Source organism: Chrysochloris asiatica, unplaced genomic scaffold (assembly GCF_000296735.1).
Source record: "Chrysochloris asiatica unplaced genomic scaffold, ChrAsi1.0 scaffold00379, whole genome shotgun sequence".
Lineage (NCBI taxonomy): Eukaryota > Metazoa > Chordata > Mammalia > Afrosoricida > Chrysochloridae > Chrysochloris > Chrysochloris asiatica.
The window spans coordinates 35,501-44,556 of NW_006408897.1; the positions used below are offsets into that span (position 1 = coordinate 35,501).

At 36.0% G+C, this 9,056-nt stretch overlaps 1 pseudogene; it reads left to right on the plus strand.

The window, feature by feature from the left end:
• Positions 1-9,056, plus strand: part of LOC102812508 — a 52,371-nt pseudogene that overhangs the window by 33,166 nt on the left and 10,149 nt on the right.

The window sequence follows — 9,056 nt, forward strand, 5'->3', positions numbered from 1 at the left end:
GCAGGCAAGAGTCCCAAAATACGCACCTTTCTTTATCCTTATTAGCACAATTTCTCAAAAATGTGAGTTTAGGAGACATTATGATAGTTTAAAAGCTGTGGGACTGATATATGAATGTTTCCTTTGTGAGATTCCCTCGTTTTTCCCCAGAGCCTGTCCCTACTTACTTCCCTGGCTGTCCTGCCATACCAGAAGCCCTGATTTACTTTTGAAAGTTAGGCTAACCTTATATTACTAGACTAAATCCCATTTGATGCTTATATGTTTTGCTTTTTGTATATTACTTAGATTCAGTTTGTTAAAGCTTAAAGATTTTTGTGTAATTGTCAATGGAAGAGAAAGCAAAAGCAAAAACATGACCAACTTCTGGGTTTTGAGCTCCAGATATGTACCTCTTTCCCAGTTTCTTCAGACAACCTCCACAGAGGACTCTCTGTTCCTAGTGGAGCTCAGTATCATCGTGCGATGCAACCTGAGCTGGACTGAGCCAGGAAATTTTTCCTGAAACTGGGCACAGGCCCATTTGAAGTCACCTATTGTGATAGTCATTATCCATTGAAGGCACTTTGGTACCATGCTTGTGCCAAGGAGTAGCCTGCTTGTCAGCATTGATGTGGACCCATGGAGGCCAGCCTTCGTGATCCAGAGTTCTCTGTGCACATCAGGGTATTGTTGTTGTTGTTGTTATGTGTCGTGGAGTCGGTTCTGACTCATAGCGACCCTGTACAGGGTTTCTGAGGCTGTAAATCTTTACAGGAGCAGAAAGCCTACTCTTTCTTTCATGGAACAGCTGGCAGTTTCGAACTGCTGACCTTGTGGTTCGCAGCCCGATTCGTAACCACTACGCAACCAGAGTTCCTTGCACAGCAGGGTAGAAGCTTAAAAGACATGGCCAGGGGGAGAGGTAGCAAACAATAACAATAACTACAAAAACAAGGCCAGTTGCTGTGGAATCAGTTCCAATTCATGATGACCTCAAGTGTGCCTGAGGGGGAACTGCACTTGATAGGCTGTTCATGACTGGGATCGTTCAGAAGCCAGGCCTTTCTTCTGAGGTACCTGTGGTTTTAAACCAGCAACCATTTGGTTACTATACTCATGCACAATAGTAATGAGTAATTTTTCTTTCTGTTAATGCCCTTTTCAGGTTTTGATATCAGTGTTATGCTATAAAATGAATCAAGTATTTTTTCATTTTCTCTTCTCTGGAAGAGTTTGTATGATTTTGGTATTACTTAGTCCCTGGTGTCGCACTGTGGGTTAATGCGCCAGACTGCAAAGCCATTTGAACTGCAGAGTTGGTGGTTCAAGCTCACCAGTCACTCCTCAGAAACCCTATATAGGGTCACTATGGATCTCTGGTAGCGTAGTGGTTATGAATCGGGCTGCTAGCCGCAAGGTCAGCAGTTCGAAACTACCAGCTGTTCCAGAGGAGAAAGATGAGGCATTCTGCTCCCATAAAGATGTACAGCCTCGGAAACCCTGTACGGGGTCGCCATGAGTCGGAACTGACTCCACGGCACACAATAACAATGGGTCGGAACCGACTCGATAGCACTTAACAACAACAACAAGATGTCCCTGAATATTTGAGAGAATTCCTCTTCTAGGCTTGGAGGACTTAAATTTTGTGTGTGTGAAAATATTTTTATTGGCTGATTTAATTTCCTTATTCATACAGCACTATTCAGGTTTCTGTTTCTTCTTATTCAACTTTGGTAGGAAGACATTGTGAAAATCATTTGTCTAAGTTAGCTCCAGAATAGCAGATTTAACCCTAGAAAGTAGAAGCAAAAAATAGAAAGTATTAGCACAATTAAGTGAAATATAAAACAAATCTGCAACAGAGCAAGTTCAACCCAAAAGTTGATCTTTTGACAAGGTTAAATAAATCTGATAAAGATGATTTATTGATTTATTAATAACAATCAGTATAACTGAAAAATTCTTTAGCGTTGATTTTTCTAAACAAAAATACAATAATATGTTGGTGTGAAGTTGCTTATAATATTGTCTTAATGTCTGAAAATCTGTATTGATGGCCCTTTTTTATGATGTTAGTAATGTGTTCTAACATATGGCATATGTTTTACAGAGTAGACATTGTTATTTAAACATGTATTTATTTGATCTTCATTCCTCCCTGCAGTTACATACTTTTGAGATCAGCTGTGCTTCAACCTGAAGAACTCCCTTTTAGTGTTTCTTAATAGTGCTGGTCTCATGAACAACAACTTTTCTCAGTTTTGTTTGTCTTTATTTAATCTTCTTTTTTGATGGATGTTTTCCATGGGTGTGAGGTTTTAGATTGGCGATTTTTTCCTTTCAGCCCTTTGAAGCTGTTATTTCATGGCTTTCTTGTGTTTTTTGGAATGTGAGCTATCAGTATTATCACTGCCCCTTTGAAAGTAATGTCTTCTTTTTCCTCCAGCTTGTTTTAAATGCTTTTTGTTTTGGCTTTGACGTTCTGCTGTTTGATTACAATATATCCAGATGTGATTTCATTTGGGTTTATCCTGCTGTAGTAGGCTCTTTGAGCTGATGAATTAGAAAGTTGATAACCTTCAGTTTTAGAAAACTCTGGCCTATTATTTTATCAAATGCTGGTGCTGCTTCATCTCTCTCTTTTCCTGCTGTCATTTAGACTAAAACCTATGGTTGAGTCCCTTGTATCTGTAATATATAAGATGTATATTGTGTCATCAGGCATGTGAGAATGTCACCCACTATATTATGTCCTTGTTGCCAAAAAAGGTTATTCACACAGCTAATTGTATATTACATAATTTTATAATTATATAATTGTGTAAGCCAAATTAATGCCAGTGATTTTTTTAAATGGTCACTATAGATTTTTGCCACAGAAATAATACTAAATGATATTAATGTCTACTATGCGTGACCCGACTCGACGGCATTTAACAACAACAACAACAATGCGTGACCCTGAAAAATATGCAAACCTTATTTCTTTGTTTATATAATTATTTCCACTCGCTCTAGCAAAATCCACTTTAGTCATATTAATACCAGTTAACATCACAGAATATAAAGACTTGTAAGTTTCCATAGACTATACTTACTTTCACAGACTTGGAAAGAACTGTGGAACAGTTCTACTCTACACACATTGGGTTGCCATGAATCTGAATTGACTCAATGGCAATCTTAACAACAAAGACAACTCATCTATTTTAGCAGTGACTCTGGTGGAATAATACATAGGTTCTGTCTCCTAATCATTCAGATTTGGTACTCCAACCATCTGTTTGGGAAACATTATGAATCGAAGTATATCCCCCAAGATCAATCCTACACCTATTTCTGTGTATGAGGAGCCTTGGTGGCACAGTGAGACTAAGTGCTCAATTGCTAACCTAAAGGTTGGAATTTTAAACCCACCAGCTGCTCTGCAGGAGAAAAATGTGACAGTCTGCTTCCATAAAAATTACAGCTTTGGAAAGCCTTGGAAATGGGGGCAATTGTACTGTCCTACGGAGAAAATATTGAAGTTGTCAAGGACTTCATTCTTCTTGGATCAACTATCAACATTCATGGAAACAGCAATCAAGAAATCAAACGATGTATTGCATTAGGCAAATCTGCTGCACAAGACCTTTTTAAAGTGTTGAAGAGCAAAGATGTCAGCTTGAGGAGTAAGGTGCACCTGACCCAAGCCATGGCTTTTTCAATAACCTCATATGGATGCGAAAGCTGGACAGTGAATAAGGAAGACTGTAGAAGAATTAATGTTTTTGAGTTATGGTGTTGGAGGAGAATATTGAAAGTACCATGGGCTGCCAAAAGAACAAACAGATCTGTGTTGGAAGAAGTGCATTTAGAGTGCTCCTTGGAGACCAGGATGGCCACACTTCATCTCTCATACTTTGGCCTAATTGTCAGGAGGGACCAGTCACTGGAGAAGGACATCATGTTTGGTAAGGTGGAAGGTCAGAGGAAGGCCCCCAGTGAGATGGATTGGCCATCAGTGGGCTTAAGCGTGGCAACAGTAGTGAGGTTGGCCCACGGTCGGGTAGTGTTTCATTCTTTTGTGCATAATAAGGTCACTATGAGTCGGTACTGACTCAATGGCACTTAACAACAACAGCATCATTGGCGTAGTGATTACAAGTCAGGCTGCTAACCTTAAAGTCAGCAGTTTGAAACTACCAGTGGATCCGCAGGAGAAAGATGAGGCTTTCTGCTCCCATTGAGAGTTACAGCCTGGGAAATCCTATGCAGGGTCACTATGAGTCGGAACTGACTCCAAGGCACACCCTAACCACCACCACCACCACCACAGGGTCATTATGAGTTGGAAAGGACTGAACAGCAAGGGGTTTGGTTTTTGGATTATCCTTGTGGATGTAATCCCTTTTGGGAATAGGGTTTTATTATGATAATGAGGTCTTATCAGTGTAGGGGTGTGTCTTAAATAAATTATTTTTAAGATATAAAAAGAGTAAATTAGACATAGAAGTAAAGAAGCACAAATGGAGGATAATTGTAGTCATACGGAGTGCTCCAGGGACCCAAGAAGAGAAGTTGAAAGAGACAAAGACTGTTTCCCTAGAACTGGATTCAGACATCTAACCTTCTAAACTGTGAGAGAATAAGTTTTTGTTTATCAAAGCCATGTACTTGTGGTATGTTTGTTACAGCTGCACAAAGAAACTAAGACAGGAAAAGTTCATCTTTTTCTCTCAAACCCTGGTTCTTAATACTCCCTTCTGGAGAGCTTTCCTGTAACTCCTTTGTGTTCTCCTAACATTTATTTATACTGCACAGTGCAGTTAAAGCCTTCCTTCATGGCTGACTGTACTTTGCCTTTTTCATGACTGAGGACTGTGAGTTCCTTAAGGAAGGTGGTGTAGTGGAGCACAGAGAACATAAGCTGACCTGAGTTTAAATCTCTGATTAACTGACTGACCTTGGATAATTTACTCACCAGTTCTTCAAAGAGCATTATGCTAAATGAAAGAACTTATAATAAAGAAACCTAATCAATACCAACTTTATTTCAACCAATGTTGAAATAAAGGTATGCAAATAACCTAGCAAGGTGCTTGACAGTGAGTGCCAGAGTGTCAGGTTTCTCATTTCCTGCAGTTCGTCCTTAGCATTTATAAGGCAGCACTGGAGAACATGGTTACTAATACTATTTATTAAATAAACATTTCTTGAAGTGAATTACTATCATTAAGTTAGAGAATCACTCGTTTGTTTGTTTGGTTTTTTCTTTCTAAAGCATATCTAGGTTGTTGGAAATGGGAATTTATTAATTATGATATGAAAACTATTTGTCTTGTATTCATATGTAAATACGGAAATAAAGAAGGCTTCATTTTCTTACGATCCTGATTTTTCCTCGATTTTCCCACTCTGCAGCAACCGAACTTAAAGAGTTCTTTGGATGCTTCTACACTGCCCAGTTCACTGGAAGAGTTCTACATCTCTCTGATCCACTCACAGCAGTCAACACAAGAGAGCCAATTTGAGTCTAAAGGCATTCAGAGTCAGCCAAAGCAAATGCAGCTCTCCAAAGAATCACCCATTTCAACTCCTACAGTGGTTGATTCCCCAGAAAAACACTCTAGCTCAGGTAGGTTTAGTATACATGTGCATGCTCATAGTTGACAAATACAGTGGTTTGCCATGTTGCTGTAAACCTTCATTCCCTTATCAGTTTAGTATCTGTAGCATCTGTAGTGAATCATTCCTGTCACTGGTAATTTGTGTCAGCTCCCCCCCCACCCCTTGACAGATGTTTATCAAATTTATTGATTTCAAATCACCAATTTTTGGTTCCATGTATTTTTTTCTATTTTCTATTTCATTGAGTTCTGCTCTACTTATTTTTATTATTTCCTTTCTACTGTTTATTTTGGGCTGAATTTTCTTTTCTTTTTCTAATTTTTCAGTTTATAACTTTAGATAGAACACTCACTTTATAGCTGCTCCTAGGAACCCTATACAGGGTCGCTATGAGTTGGAACCAACTCATCAGCACTTAACATTATGTGTTTAATGCTATAAATTTCCCTCTGAACACTTTTTTAGCATGAATTTTGTATGTTTTCATTTTTATTCAGTTAAAAATATTTTCTAATATCCCTATGAGGTTTTATTTCTAAATATTTGGATATTTTCCATCTTTCTATTATTGATTTATATTTTAACATCATTCTGATTAGAGATTTTGCTTTCAATCTTTTCAAATTCATGACATTTGTATTATCATCTAGAAAATGGTTTGGTTTTGTAAATGTTTCACGTACACATTAGAATGTGTAGTTTGATGTTGGATTAAGTATTCTATAAATACCAATTAACCTAAATTAATAAGGAAACTTCTGTATTCTCACTAATTTTCTAGTTTAATAAATTATTGAGAGAGAATTATTGAAATCTCCAATTATAATTATTCATTTATATGTTTGTTTTTTTTAAGTTCCATTAGTTTTTGTGTAAAGTACCTTGAAGTTCTGGTATTAAGATCATATGTAGTCTTGATGCATTGATTCATTTATCATTATTTAATTTTACTCTTTATCCATGGTAATATTCTTTGTTTTGAACTCTGCTTTGTTGATATTGATGTAGCCATTCCAGATTGCTTTGGATTTGTATTATCATTTTCGTCCTCTTATTTTTAGCCTAACAATCTTGTTATGTAACGTGGATTTCTAATAGCATGGCATGTGGTCTTGCTTTTGTATCCAATCTGACAATCTTGCCTTGTAATTGGAGTATATAAATCTTAGCCTGATAATTAATATGCTTCAGTTTAAATCTACACATTTTACTATTTGTTTTAAAATTACTCCCATTTGTTTTCATTCCCTTTTTTCCTTTTCCTACCTTATTTTGAATAAATCTTTTTTCTTAGATTCCATTTTTATCTATTCTTTGCTTAGTAAGTATGCCCCTCTGATTTATTTGGTTGCTTTAAAATATATAGTTTGTATCCTTAAATTATCCCCATCAAATAATTTTGCATCAAAAACAACTAGAGAGAAATTCAACAAAGATGCAGAATCAACCACCTTGACCTCATAGACTTATACAGGGCACTCAACCTAACAATATACATTCTGTACCAGTGCGTATGGAACATTCTCCAGAATTGACCATATGTTAGGCCACAAGCAAACCTCAATAACTTGAAAATCATAGAAATACTGCAAAGCATCCTCTTAGGTCACAATGCTATAAAATTAGAAATCCACAATAAGATCAAGGGGGAAAAAAAATCAAATACATGGAAATTGAATACCCCCCTGTTTAAAAGCTCGACTGGGTAGTAGAACAAATAAAAATGAAATTAAAATATTCCTTAAATCAAATGAGAGCAAAAACACAGCATACCAAAACCTTTGGGAAACAACAAAAGCAGTGCTCAAGAATGAAAGTTAATGATTTAACCCAACATCTTCAACAGTTAGATAAAAAGTGGTAAAGTAAGCCTACTGCCATGAGAAGAAAAATAATAAAAATTAGAACAGAAATAAATAAAATAGATAAACAGTAGAAAGAATCAACAAGACAAGAAGCTGGTTCTTTTCTTTAAAAGGATTAATAAAATTGACAAACCACTGCAACTCTAACAAATGAAAAGAAGATAAAAATGCAAATAACATGAATAAGAAATTATATGGGTGATGTCACAAAAGAACTAACAGAAACAAAAAGATTAGTAACAATACTATGAAGAATTGTACTCTAACAAATTTGAAAATCTAAAAAAAATGGACAAATTAAAAAAAACACCACGTAACCTACTTAAACTAATGCAGATTGAAATAGAAAACTTGAACAGACCTATAAGAAAAGAAAAAAATGTATCAGATTATTTGAAAACTCCCTTAAAAAAATGTCATGCCTAGGTGAATTTACTGGTGAATTCTGTCAAGCATTCAGAGAAGAGCTGACACCAATTCAAAATCCTAGCAAATAGAATTCAACAATATATAAATAATAATAATATATAATGACCAAATGGGATTCATACCAGGGATAGTTCAATATTAGAAAAACAATCAAAGCAATCCATCATATATAAATTAAAAAAGGAAAAGAACCACATGATCATATCTATTGATGTAGAAAAGGCGTTTGACAAAATCTAACATCTATTCCTGATAAAAACACTTAACAAAGTAGGAATTGAAGGGAAATTTCTCAGTGTAATTTAGAGCATGTAAACAAATCCAACAGTCAACATTACTCTCAATGGAGAGAAATGGAAAGCATTCCCTTTGCAAACAGGAGCCAGACCATGGGGTGCCCTTTATCACCACTCCTATTCATTATTGTGTTGGAAGTCTTAGCCAGAGCTATAAGGCAAAAAAGGGAAGTTAAAGGTATTCAGATTGGTAAATAAGAAGTAAAACTCTCTATTTGCAGATGATATGATCCTACCCTTAGAAAAATCACATAGACTGGTATAACTTTATTAGAACTCATTGAAATATTCAGCAAAGTGATAGTGTGTGTACAAGATCCACATAACAAAAATCAATCAGATTCCTTTACACTAATAAAGAGAGCTTTCATAAGAAAATCAAGAAAATATTTTCAGTAGCCACCCAAAAAATTAAATACAACCAGAGAAAAGACCTATACAAAGAAAACTACAAAAAAAATCTATAGAGACCTACAAAAATAGAAAACTATACCACGCTTATGAATAGGAAAACTTAACATTTTGAAAATGTTAACACTACCCAAAGTAATTTAAAAATATAATGTAATCCCAACCCAGATTCCAGCATCATTCTTTAAAGAGATGGAAAACTGATCACTAACTTTATATGGAAAGGAAAACAAGCTTGGATAAACAAAGCTTTGTTACAGAAGAACAAAGTAGGAGGCCTCTCATTTCCTGATTTCAAAACCTACTGCACAGCTACAGTGGTCAAAACAGTCTGGCAATGTTACAGTGAAAGACACCTAGATCAGTGGAATATAATTGAGAACCTAGAAGTAAATCCACTTACATATGGCCAGCTGATCTTTGACAAAGGGCCAAAACACATTCAATGGGAAAGAGAGCC